Raw genomic sequence first — 12,788 nt, forward strand, 5'->3', positions numbered from 1 at the left:
CACTTATTTTATTCAAGAAGACTAAAGCTAGGCAGAGGGAGAGAGAGAGAGACAGACAGAGAGGGGGGAGAGAGAAAACATTTATAATGACTTAAAAGACCTCAAAAGAAGAATAGGAATTGCGTTTGAAAAGGATTTACCAGACAGAAATCGGAAAGAAAAAAATGGCCCGTCCATTTCACTGCATTTTTGTCAGAGTTGAAAATGGAAAATATCTATATCCTCAAAATGACTCAACTTAAGTGCTTATATTCACAAAAACTGCACTTCCTTCACAATCGCCCAGTTTTCAGTTGCTCTGTTTTGCCCAGCACTACGAAGCATTGTATTTTATAGCACTGCACCAGGAAGGAAAAAGTAATTTTATCATTGCTGAAATTGTCGATTTTAAAGTGTCTTCAAAAATCACTCCTGCAACCATTTTGCAATCCGGGCTGCCTACTGTCTTGTTAACCTATGAATTTTAAGTGGACGCTTCCCATTAGATAGCAGTAGCACTGCTGACTCCTCTTGGCTTTTCTGTAGGGAGCAGGCTGAGGCAGAGTGCTCTCCTGGCCCGGCGCTGCACTTTGCCTGGTCTCTGTGTCCAGGACCTCATCAGCACAGAGTCCGCCTGTCCTCGTGTCCCTGCCACTCACCTCCCTGCTCTTCATCTGTCATTCCTGCCCTTCTGCAAACACACTCCACTGACATTTTGAAAAACTCTGGCATTCACCCTCAATATGGATTTTTGTTGATTATAGCTTTCTGTCTGTGAAGATTGCACGTATTATTGACTTTGCAATCCCATGACTATTTGCACAGCTTTTTCCTCCTCTCTGCATCTCGCTGAAGTCCAGCAATAATATTCCCCCTGGTTTCTCATAACCTCTTTTCATTATCCTTTCTTTTTTTAATATTTTTCTCTTTTTTTCCATTTATTTTACTAATCCCCTCTGGCTACGACCCTTTCTTTATGCCACCAGAGATCAGAGTTTCTGCAAAGCTTCGGTCACTGATGTCATTAAGATTGGGATCTGATACACTAGATGTCCATTGGTTAAATGCCCCTGGCCTGAACTCCCTATTGTCCCCTAATTCCAAGCGGCAGCTCTGTTTCACTTGCTGCATAATAGCCCATAGGTTAAAGTTCTGCTGCTTTTGCTTTGAATTTACATCTTTCACAGGCTCCAGTCTCTTGTTCTGAGCTTGCGTTTTCTTTTTTTTTCTCCTTTCATTTCTAGCGAGCCTCATTGCCTGCAGGCAGCACGGCTGTTTGTGCTGTAGCTTTCCTGACAATCTCCCACATCCAGGCATCTTTTGGAGGGTCAGAGGAGAGCAACTTGACTTAACAGGTCAACGTAAGTGGGCTCCGCCCTTCTCCAGAGGGGAAGCCATGGAGCCCTCCATTAGGAGCTGACCTCCACGTTGCACTGGTCTGGCCCCAGCCAGGGTATCACATGGCTCTGCCTGAGACAGGCTGCTCATTAAAGCCCGCTGCCCATAGCAGGATTAGGCCTTTTCATGGTTTATCCTCTACTCTGACAACTGACAATGGGCGAGGATAGCTGCTTCAAATGGAGTGTGCATATGAATCATGGAATTATAATTGCTCTTTCATGATGAGAATATTGGAAAATCTATCCACATGCACAATGCAAAGAATTAATTGGGGTCTGTTTTCAAGGGCACATTGCTACACTATATGAGCCCAAGAAAACGGGAAGGGTGGTAATGAGGCATTTTCAATACAGCACAGCATCTTTTTCACAGCACCTGTACACAGACCGCTGTTTGCACACACATACACTCACACACATAAACGCGCTCTGATACCTTCTGCCTGTAACCTTTGCCCACCATGAGACTTTTACTTAAAGTTTCACTGCACTTAATACACAATGGAGTGCCCTGTTTACTTGTGTTGTGATGTACTCAAAGAGCAACCCCATTAACAGTGGTGGCCCATTCCCCACGACCCCGTGCTAGCTTCCTAAGGGTGTGCGGGTTACGGAGGGCCGCAGCTCGGGTGCTGAGTAGGAAACTAAGATGACACTACCTCTTGAGCTGTGTGGGAGGGAGAAAGCTGGTGATAGCGAGGCAACTGAGCTGCTATCTGCAGCAACAAGCCCCAGTCATGCTTCCTATTTACACCACAACGCTGTCTGTTTTCATTATTCATATTTCATGTGGTATCATGGCATGAAAGAGAGTTATTTCCTTCATGGTGGAGGGCAGGTTACAGATGGCTCTCAGGTCGCACAGCTCACAACAAGTTGGGGCGGGGGGCGGCTCTGGATTCAAAGCATCAAAACAGCCTGCACAAATAGAAAAGGAATATTTCCCTTGAGACGTAATGCCCAGTCCTCTGTAGTCATCCACAACATGTAGCTTTACATGAATCTGATGATTGGAAACCTCAGTGTAAAAAATCTAAAGGTAAAATTGCCACTTTAAAATTATTGCTTATAAGTGTACAATGGAGTAAAAAAAAAAAATCATTACCTAATTAAAAGTGTGAACAACACGATTGTCATTTACATATGTAGTGAGGCTTTTTCACACTCATCTGTAATAAACACAACATGATAAGGTCCAGGTACACTTAAAAGGTGTTAATGAACTGCTGGTTTAATACTCTCTTTTCTATTTCAAATTATTCCCATATCAGTAACCACCTGTCATTTATTTTAGAAAAACAAAGCATGTTTAATTTCGAATTTATTTATTTATTTATTTATTTATTTATTTATCGGTTTTCAATTTGAAGTGGCAGCTGTGATATTTTTCGATGAAAAGTTTATTTTTTGGGAAATATATACAGCATGCATTACAGTACTGAACTTTTCCAACTGTAAGGGAGCCCTCACAAAATGTATAAATAAATTATTTATTTTTTTAGGTTTAATTTTTCCAATATTTAGCTGATTAAAATTCAAAGACGAGTCATATTTTCGCTATCTAGCCAAGGCTCTGTTTTATCCATTTCAGTTTTAATGCCCACATGGTAAACAGGACAAAATACAGGCCTATAGGAAAATTAATTTAGTTTTTTGAGCAACAGAGACATTCTTTTGGAGAGCTGTCAAAAACAGAAAGAGGCCAGAGAAGAGAAGAACTGAAAGTCTGTTAGCAACGCAATTAAACTCTGGTAATGAGGTCAGACATCAGATCTAGTGCAAGTGATATCATTACACAGGCTGAACGGATGGGCCGCTCCAGCTGCCATGCTCTTGCTGTGGGATTAGACTCACTGTCCTGAGGGCTGCACTTTTACTAGGCTGACCCCTGCCTGCCACTGGGGCACCAGCCACCCCCTGGGCTCCTGGGGGTTTTGGCCCCCAGTCCTGGTGCCAGTGGCACCAACAGGACTGTGGAGAAGTGAACTGTGCTGCCACGTGGGATGACAGGACTCGCCACTCCATTAGGAGGCACAGAGACAGGCAGGCACCAGCACACAATCCACGCTGTGTTGCCAACTACGAATTACTGGGTTCCTCTATTTCAGTCAGCTCATTTGTAAAAACCAACGAACAATGACAAGGTGATAAAAGGACATTGTATCAGTGATTAGAGTGCTGCATTTGAACCTGTTGATGGTTAAGATACGGCTCGCAAATAAAACACAACTTTACGCTGTTTGTCTGGAGGAGGAATCCTTTCTGTTTGGTTAAAATCGTGGTACATACTTGCAAACAAGATTGAAATAATGAAACATACAGATTGGTAGCAGTCTAATTTTCTTTCCCTATTGTTTAAAGCCTCGTTTGCAAAGTCCCTAGCAGGAGTCGGCTTAATTTGTCTTTTCTTATTTGGTCTGCTTGTGTGTTTTGTGCTGTTCTCTTTTTGTCTCCCATGATTACTTTGAGGATATCGTTATGACATTCAGCAGCAACAATAATTCTTCTGTTCTAATTCATATCAATTAGTAGGGGATGGTAATTCAAACTGACGGCACAGTGTATCTTGAAAGGCTTGCGAGGATGTTGTGGCGGCAGCATCACTGTGTAGCCAAAAGCCACCCTCCTTTCCCCTTTCTTCCCCCTTTCTGTCTTTCAGTCCACAACAAGGGGCTCCAAGCAAAGAGGACAATACAAGTCGGAGCCAGTACTTTGATAATTAGTTATTGATTGAGAACAATGGCATGGCGTACACTGTCGTATTAGCTAGACGCCAGTAGGTCGCGACACCAAGAGCAGCCATCAAGAAACGAGGGCCAAAACATGCCTGACTCCCCTAATAAGATATTCCTTCATGTTTTTCTCTTTCATTTCCCTCCTCTTTTTCCTTCCTCAGGCATGTTAGTGTTCGGGCTACATGGGGTCAAAAGTATTAATGCTTGTGCACAAACGAGCGTCTGATGAAGGAGAATTTAATTAGAGAATGCCCACTCAAGCTTCTCGTACCACGTTGCCCTGTTTTTCTTTATTTTTTCTTTGTTTGTAGGACAAGTGTCCAAAGAAAAAAGAAAAGCAGCATATAAAAAAAAACAAAAAACAACCTTGTAAATTTTCTGGCACTGCTAGTATTGTTTTCATAATATACAGAAATATTGATTGCCAAAATGAAACATGCATAAAAATATTGCAAAGCAGTGTTACATATCAAAGACCACCTACTCGTGAAGCGTATGTCTGTATGAATTATTTCATGGCAAGAGTCTGTTGAATGGGTCTGATCTTGGCCAGCATTTAAATAGAAAAAATATATATATCTGGTTATTATTTTACACACGTGATTGACCTGAACTGTGCGTATCACATTCTCTCCGACAGTGTGGCTGTGCGGAGTGAAAACAGATGCATTTCACCACACATATTGATGCCTGCAGTGGCTGATGCATGTCAGAGATGGTGTCATTTGGTGAAAGTTTGGCTTTTAACCAAGCTGTGTTTACACATATAGAATATCCTCAAATAATTGCTGGGTCTCCTCGCTAAAGAGGAATATGTCAGGTTTGGCATCAGTGTGAGAGAAGCTCCCTAACTCACTTCACCTGATCCGTGGCCTGTAAAGATGCACCTGGCATTAAACAGACAGGGCAGGAGCGTCAACTGAACAATGGAGGACTGTCAGGACCGACAGCAGGGCACGGCTCTACCATCACTGCTCTGACAGGGAGGGCCTCAGAGGGTAAACTGCTTTGCTGGAACTAATTAAACAGATGAAGTTATGACATGAATATGCAGATGTTGTTTACATTTTACCATATGGTATTATTTCAGGTAATAACGCACAGGAGAGCCTTCCCACTCATTAATGTGAAGGGATGGAGTGAAAACACTGTCTATCAAGAGACACTCGGAGCGTGTTCGAGAAGTATGATCAGACTGACACCCGGGTGTTGAAATCTATTTCAAGCCGCTCAATTAACATACATGTTGATAGCTATTACAGTTTGATTTGAATTGTTAGCATGCTGCGCGGTGGACAGGCTACTCCATATTGAAGAATTTATTCTTCAAATCTTCCTTAATGTGTCAGATTTCCTCTAATTTAAAGTGTAAAATTAATTATTACAACGTTAGCAGTGTCTTGTTACCCAGTATGACAATATTTTACTCTTAAACTAATCCACAGCCTCCTATTGCCATTTAAATTCAATGGAATCATGCAGTTTTAGAGCTGCTGTAGGTTTCTGTACAGTACACCTGCCATAAAGACAGTTTCATTCTCAATGCACAGCCTGCATTTAACTCAACTTCTCCATTTTTTCCCTTTTTTGCAAAGTGTTAAAAGTAGTAGAACTGTCAGTTCTTTTTCCCCAGTTTTGTGTGCAGCCTTACCATTCCCCCGGAGCGGGTGCTGAGAGGTTAAGAGGGAAAGGGCCGATGGAGTCGCGTTTAGTAAGAAGTGTGGGATCACGGGGGCCAGCTGGTGGGGTGATGGGGAGCGTAATTGTGCCCGCTGTGTGGATAGGGTGGGGGGTGAAAGGATGGGGTGAGAAGCCCTGGAAAAAAAGGAGGGGAGGGGACACCTCAATTACCTGTGCTCCCTCTGACCCCTCTCTCCCTCTGTCTCTCCACGGACAGACGCACTGTCTGAGAGGCGGGGCGCGTTTCCACAGGCAGATGCACATCCCCCTCCTTTGTTCAAGATAGCATTCGCTCCTTTTCCTGAGCTGCAGAAACTTAATTGCAACAATCTCCTCTCTAATGTGTTTCTCCTTTATTTGTCACTGTCAAAAAATTTGAATTTTCTGTTTTAAAAAAAAAAAAAATCAAAGCATTTTTCCTGTTGTGTGTTTACGTTTGATCTCGGAACTTGGTCAGGCGATATTAGATTAAAGATGTACAACAAAATAAAAAGCACATTTACCTGAACTGAGCAGTTCTCTCAAACATATTCAGCAGGTTACATGCAGCTGTCATAGTTTATTTTGGAGCTCCTGCTTGGGCTAATACAGTAAGTGACAGAGACTGGTGTAAAATCAATACTTCACAGGAGTGTGATGTCTTAATAAACTCTCTGTGTTGTTCAGACAGGAAAGCTAGACATGTACGAGAAGGACTACAGCGCAGGCCATTGTGAAGCTGTCAAGTCTAGCCCTCAAAAGCAGATGAAGCTGTCAGATTATTAATATATTTATACTGACAGGCCCCAAGTCCACCCCTAAAACCCTCCCCTCTTTCAATGTCTCTCAAAAAATATGCTCAGCTTCAAAGACAGAGGCCACGGGGTTGGATGCAAGGTCAAAGGCCAAATACATTTTGAAAGCAAATTCTCTTCCTTTTGCAACCTGTTTTTATTGCTGTCGCTCCCCTTCTCTGTGGCGACCATTCAGCTGAAACTTAGGCTGAATTGGCAGCAGCTTTCAAAGCGCTTGGCAGCCTGGTGATCCTCAGGAGCTCTCAGCTGACATCTCTCTGGGCTTGTCTATGCTCAGGGGTCAGCGCGAGCCCTGACTCCCAGGACCCACTCACTCAGGCGCTACCATGAGTCAGTCCCGCAGACTGAAATTAAAATGTGAAAAGCTGTGCGACTGAAGGCATTCCTCGCCCCCCATGGCATTCTCCTTTCTCTGTGACAGTTCCTCTGAGACTGCTTTTTCTTTCATGTTTCTTTTTTCCCTTTAGATTATTTAACAACATGCGAACAGAGCTGTCAAGGAGAGACATGCTTGATCGACAGAGCAAGGGAGTGTCTCAGTCAACATGGGGTTAAATTCGATTTTCTGCATGTTCAGTGCGCCAGTCTCAAGCCAGTTATTGCCTTGGCTTGATGTTTTTTGATGGATCAATTATCCATTATAACATGTTGCGAAGCCAAACATAACAGCAACTATGACACCTGTCACAATCTTCTATTAGAGTAAGGAAATTGAAATAATTTAATGACAGCTAATTTAGTCTTTGTTTTGAATCTCATTATGGCCGCAGTAATTGTGTTCTATAAAAAAACTGAAAGTGAAATATGACTGCGCACTCAAAGTAAAGTACCCCGACTAGAGCTATTAATTTGATATCTCTCAATGAAAACAGAAGTGAATAAATTTCTCTTTATCAGATTCAGACAAACATAAGTTTGAAAAGACTGAGATCTTGGAGATTTTTTTTTTTTTACTTTAAAGTCCAGTTTAGATTGAGTTAAAATCTAAACTGTAAAAAAAAACAATTGGAAAAAAAGGAATTAAAAATAAAAAACACAGCCTCAATATTAAAACACTAAGAGGTGTTAAAGTGAACATATAGAATAATTAAAAATCTAGGAAAAAAAAAAGTTTTATTATCTTTTTAAAATACACATGTTCTGGGAAACATAGCAAAATAAACCAGCAGCACAATCTGTGTGACCCGCACACAGATTCAACACTGATGGGAATTTGCAATTATCACCACATCATATTTAGCATCGCGCCACCTAATAAGTCAAAGATATTACTTCAGATAGGGACAAAAGCGCAGACAACTGAATAGATGTGATATGCTTGTCAATAACGCGTATGTGAGAAAGCTGCGTGGGAGCGTCTTATCGGTACATGTGTGCATATACTTGAATTTGCAAGTAAAGAGCCTTATTGGGATTACCCACGGTACATTCTAGTTGGTATCATAAAGAGAAAGAGGGGACTAGATGTGTCTCCCTTTTACAGGGATTCGGTAAGCTCTCTGTCAATGGTTTGGAGTTGAATTGCCCTGGATAGCTCCCCTCATTCCATGGAATGATCTCAGACCTAATTTACTGGGCAGCTCAGGATCCAAAGCATACAAGGCTCTCCTCTGCATAGAATGTGTGAAATAGATAGAGCAGCCATCCCTCAGATGTGCTGAAGTAATCTTCAGCCAGAGCTGGTCCAGCAGGCCTCACCCCTAAAGGGATTGATGCAGTGTCAAAACCTTTGGCTCCGGGGTCATCCTCTCTTCTTGCCTCCGCAATCTGACAAAAGCTGAATTTCTTTCCCCTCACTATTCGTTTCTCTTTTTTCTTCTATTGAATTCATCAGCGAGGGAGGCATGAGATGCGAGATGTGAATGAAACATTTTCATTAGAAGGGAGGAGAATCCCCGGTCAGAGACAAGGCCAGAGCTGATCTGAGCCAATGACATCCCCACCAATTCTTTCCCCTTTTTTTTTTTTTTTTTTTGTCCTTCTTACTTTCCACAGCTGTCATTCTCGGCGGTATGTGGCAAGCTGATTGAAATCAGCACTGTGTCAGGGCCGTCATATCTCAGAAAGACATAAAACATGCAGAAACATCAATAAGCAACAGGCCGCTGACAGCTCTCAGGCACCGGTGGCGGCGAGGAGAGATGAGGGGAAGGTTAGGACTCTGGGGGGATGCTGTGCAGTTGAAGTGTCTTCTTCAGGCTTCACTGAGACCCAGGGAAGACAAGATAAAGTCTATCAGGTTATCGCCTAGTTCAAGTTGCTTCTCGGACAGCAAGGCCACTGGGACGCTGGATGTCAGAAGATCTGTGCGTGTGTGTGTGCGAGCGTATGTGTGTGTACAGTAAGCACTGTCTTTCTGTGGGTCTGTGTGTGTGCTTGTGCAGGTGTATAGCAACTGAGAGACATTGCTACTAACTGCAGACCTAGTTAGCCTGATTAAAGTTCAGAGAAAATAACTGTGTCGTACACTAAATGTAATTTATATGACGTCAACTTGTTTGAATGATATTTCCTGATTATTTTATTTGTAAAATACCTGACAAATATTTTAATACAACACTGCGAATAAGGCTTTTTTCTGTCATGTGTGCTTTTAAAATAAGATTGATAATGCACTAGTTATACCCGGTAGTGAGGGCCAAGAGATGCTTAGGGATTTTCAGTGTGTATTTAATTCACTAATGGGAGGTAAAGGTGATAGTCTGTTAGATCACAGCCTGACACTACCTCTTACCACTGCTAATTAGGCAAGTTTTTAGCCCAGAAAAACTGCTGAATCTCTTGTTTCTCATCCCTGATAATGGTCATCACAGTGCCCCAACCTACCTGTTTAGAATTACGATACGGGGCAAATAATCAGCTTCACAGGATCCTGACTTTGACGAGATAAATTCACCAGTAATTAGCCGAACAGAAGTCGATGAAGGGAGCCGAGTTTTGGCTGAAGTTGGAAGTTTTCCCCCCAAAAGTTGAAGCCTATTATTTTTTGTGTTGATGGGTTAACGTTGTTGTGGACAGGCGCCCATCTACATATCAAATGTGACTCCCATTATTTTATGTTTCTCTCTGCTCACAGCGCCTCCCAGCACTCCTCCATGTTCTCCTCCATCTGCCTCCTGTCCATTGATCAGCCTTCCAGGGCATCAGTCTGTTTAACATCTGCTACAAGTTCCAGCAGCTCAGGTAACTATCTAGCTGCTCTCCAACGCCTATTGATCTTCATGTCCACCTGCAGGAACATCTGTTTCGGCATGTCGTTTGTCAACGCAACCAGCTACCTTGTTTTGCTTCACGTCCACTTTCACTCAGTCTCACAAAGAACATTTACTCCTAAATGCTTGTTAAACTGCTCTTTGCATTGTTCTAATAATGAATTGTAAATTAGTCACTCACAGTTATTGCATCTTGTGCAAATTGTGGGTGTAGTACTGGGAAATGAATCTTTAAAGATAAAGATTCATTTCCCAGTACAATTAAATACAACTTTAGATTAAAATATATATATATATATATATTTTTTTTTTAATTACATTTTGTTTTTAATTTAGGAAGACTGAGACTGTACATTTAGAGAAGCTGCCTAATCTGCAGAACCTATAGTTTAGTTATTGCACTCAAAAAAAATTTACTCTATCTGTTGATTATTTCAATTATATTTATATTGATTATATATATTCTGTTATTTTTGCCAATAAATCTAAATGTTGGCAAATTATTGCCATATATAAATTAAAAAAAAAAACATGCAAAAAGCAAACTACATGATAGAATCTGTTTTTTTGAATAAAAAAGATAATTTATTTCTCTCACACCAGGCAAATGTGCTGCTATGTGCTGTAAATTATATTTTAAAAAGCTCAGTGGTTTACAGTACATATTATTGAAATACAACAGCACACATTTCATTTATTGTTTCTAATATTATTCTGGGCAGAGAGTGTGAGTCACAGGCCGAGGAGAGCCCGCATCTTCACATTTGTCTCCCTCACAGGCTTCCAGAGCTCGGAGGAACCGCCGCTGCATGGTTTAATTTGCTCTTTTGTAATGACGGGGCGTAGGTTAGTTAATTTCAATTTTTGATTTCAAAAGCTATCAAATACAGCTCAGATGAGAAATCAATTTTCCCAGCTGCCCTGGCTTTGTGGTGAAAAGGACTCCCGCCATTGGTGAGCAGCCCGTCACATGACCGAGTCAGGGATTAGTTCAGTAGGCCCATGTTGCCACCACCTCAATTACAGGCTGCCTCTTGTCATTTACCTCTATAACATCTCATTCTCAGACACAACTCATATTTAATTCATGAAAGCCTGCACAGGAGTAATTGTAATATAGATTGTTGTTGAAAATTTGACCAAATTTAAAACGCAACTTTTTGTTTTTTTGCACGCCAACGCCAGTGATTGTGTCATTTGGTGTAATTTGGGATAAACAAAGATGGAGCAGTGAGTGTTTTTAAATTTGGACTGATGAAAAAATTGTCCTGAAAAGTATGTAATTTAAAAATCATGCAACTTGATCAAACTGTAAGGTGCAGGTATTTTTTTGACAAAATGATATACTGTAAGAGAAAAAAAAAAGGCAATGATGATTTTAATTGGAAAGGTACCGTCCTGTGTCATGTCATAGACAATGACAATCATCAGCAGCATTATTAGGACTGTCATGTGATCAGCAGTGTGAAAAGGTGACTCTGGGCGGCTCCACTGACAATAAACACTCACCTAAATAAACCCTGCTCTGTTTGAGTGTGTAAGTCTCTTTGATTCACAGTTAATAGTCCTAACTAGTAATAAAATTGCCACATATCAATATCCTGTATCCTGTCATGTATCAATAAATCAAAGGCCTGTTTGTTGAAGCCACAGACCTTACAGTGCAGTCAGATATATGTGCTAAATAATAATATAAAACTATTTTCCTTTAAATAATTGTCCCTTTTTATATATCTGACTAATTGCTGACACCATAAAAAGCTCAAAGAATTTTGGACTGTGCGTGCGAGCATATTTTACATTCTTGTGAAGACTCTGGTTTGGAAAATTTGAATCCATTCCAACATTTCCGTCTCTCAAACGAGCCCCTCTTTCCCTTTTTGCACAACACAAATTGTCAATTTGTTAAGTAATCAGTAATAAGCATCTCCTTTTTCATATGGATCAGTTCGTGGAACAAAAAAAGTAGAGCGCAGGCAATTTCTGGGCATATCATGAGATTACATCCGTTTGACAGTTGCGTTATTCTATGTGGTCTCCATGGCAACAGTTTGGGTGAGGCCTCCAATAAAACCAACCTCAGCTGTCATCTCTTCACCTAAAAGCTTTGTAATTGCTCTCATTTGCATACTACAATTAAGTGTGTTAGCTCACAGCAAGAACAATCAACCTCCACTAAAGACTGGGGATAGTATAATTATTATATCAGTGGATTTGTATAAAACATTACTGACGAGCCTTTGTTTGACGTCGCCGTTGTACTGTCAGGCTAGTTTTACTGCTTATTTTCATAAATATACATATTTCAAAGGCAGTGATGGGTAATGCATAGGCATGCTGGTTAAAATGTTGTGATTACTGTCTTCAATCAGAGCTTCTGTATTGCTTTATGATCTCCGAAAAATGTCAGTCTCATTCTGGAAATTATCATTTAGGTTCCTTGGTTTCTGGCAGCCAGTACAGTGAAAGATACTTTTATTAATTTTTGATAGGAGGCTTTTTGACTCAGCGGTGCACTTGACCGGGTAGAAACAGAGTGATTTTCAGTAGTGGGAGACAGTTTGAACCGCTGATTGAATGGAAAGGTGATGTGCATTGAGCTCTAAGCATTGTTTCTCTTTCCCTCAGATGCGCAGAGACTGTAATGAAGAGCTCTTGAACTCGCAGTCAGAGAAGCTGTGACAGGAGTTCAGGAGGATGCCTCTTTGGCTCTGCTGGACGTACGACACACACACACACACCGGTACACACTCAGGCACACACGAACCCAGAGACAGCAGCAAACAGCTAATGTAGGAATCAGAAAGAAGCTGTCAATCACAAATCACTCGCTTTTTAATTTAAAGTGTAGGAAAATATCACAAATCTACCTCTACACTATTGTTGTTTTATTTTCTGTTTTTCAATATTAGTAATTTTTGGGCTTTGACATGAACTTAAAAACTTAATATGAGCAACATCTTCACGAAGGCGTACCTTGAGCTATAA

General features: G+C 41.1%; 1 long non-coding RNA gene across 1 annotated transcript in view; it reads left to right on the forward strand.

Annotated features, from left to right (window-relative positions):
- LOC125886777 (uncharacterized) overlaps nucleotides 1-12,539 on the forward strand; it is a 77,435-nt gene extending 64,896 nt beyond the window's left edge. The window contains exons 4-5 of the long non-coding RNA XR_007449094.1: nucleotides 9,665-9,771; nucleotides 12,429-12,539. This is a non-coding gene — a long non-coding RNA (uncharacterized LOC125886777). The remainder of the gene's footprint in view (nucleotides 1-9,664; nucleotides 9,772-12,428) is intronic.
- The last annotated feature ends 249 nt before the right edge of the window (nucleotides 12,540-12,788 follow it).

Source organism: Epinephelus fuscoguttatus, linkage group LG4 (assembly GCF_011397635.1).
Source record: "Epinephelus fuscoguttatus linkage group LG4, E.fuscoguttatus.final_Chr_v1".
NCBI lineage: Eukaryota > Metazoa > Chordata > Actinopteri > Perciformes > Serranidae > Epinephelus > Epinephelus fuscoguttatus.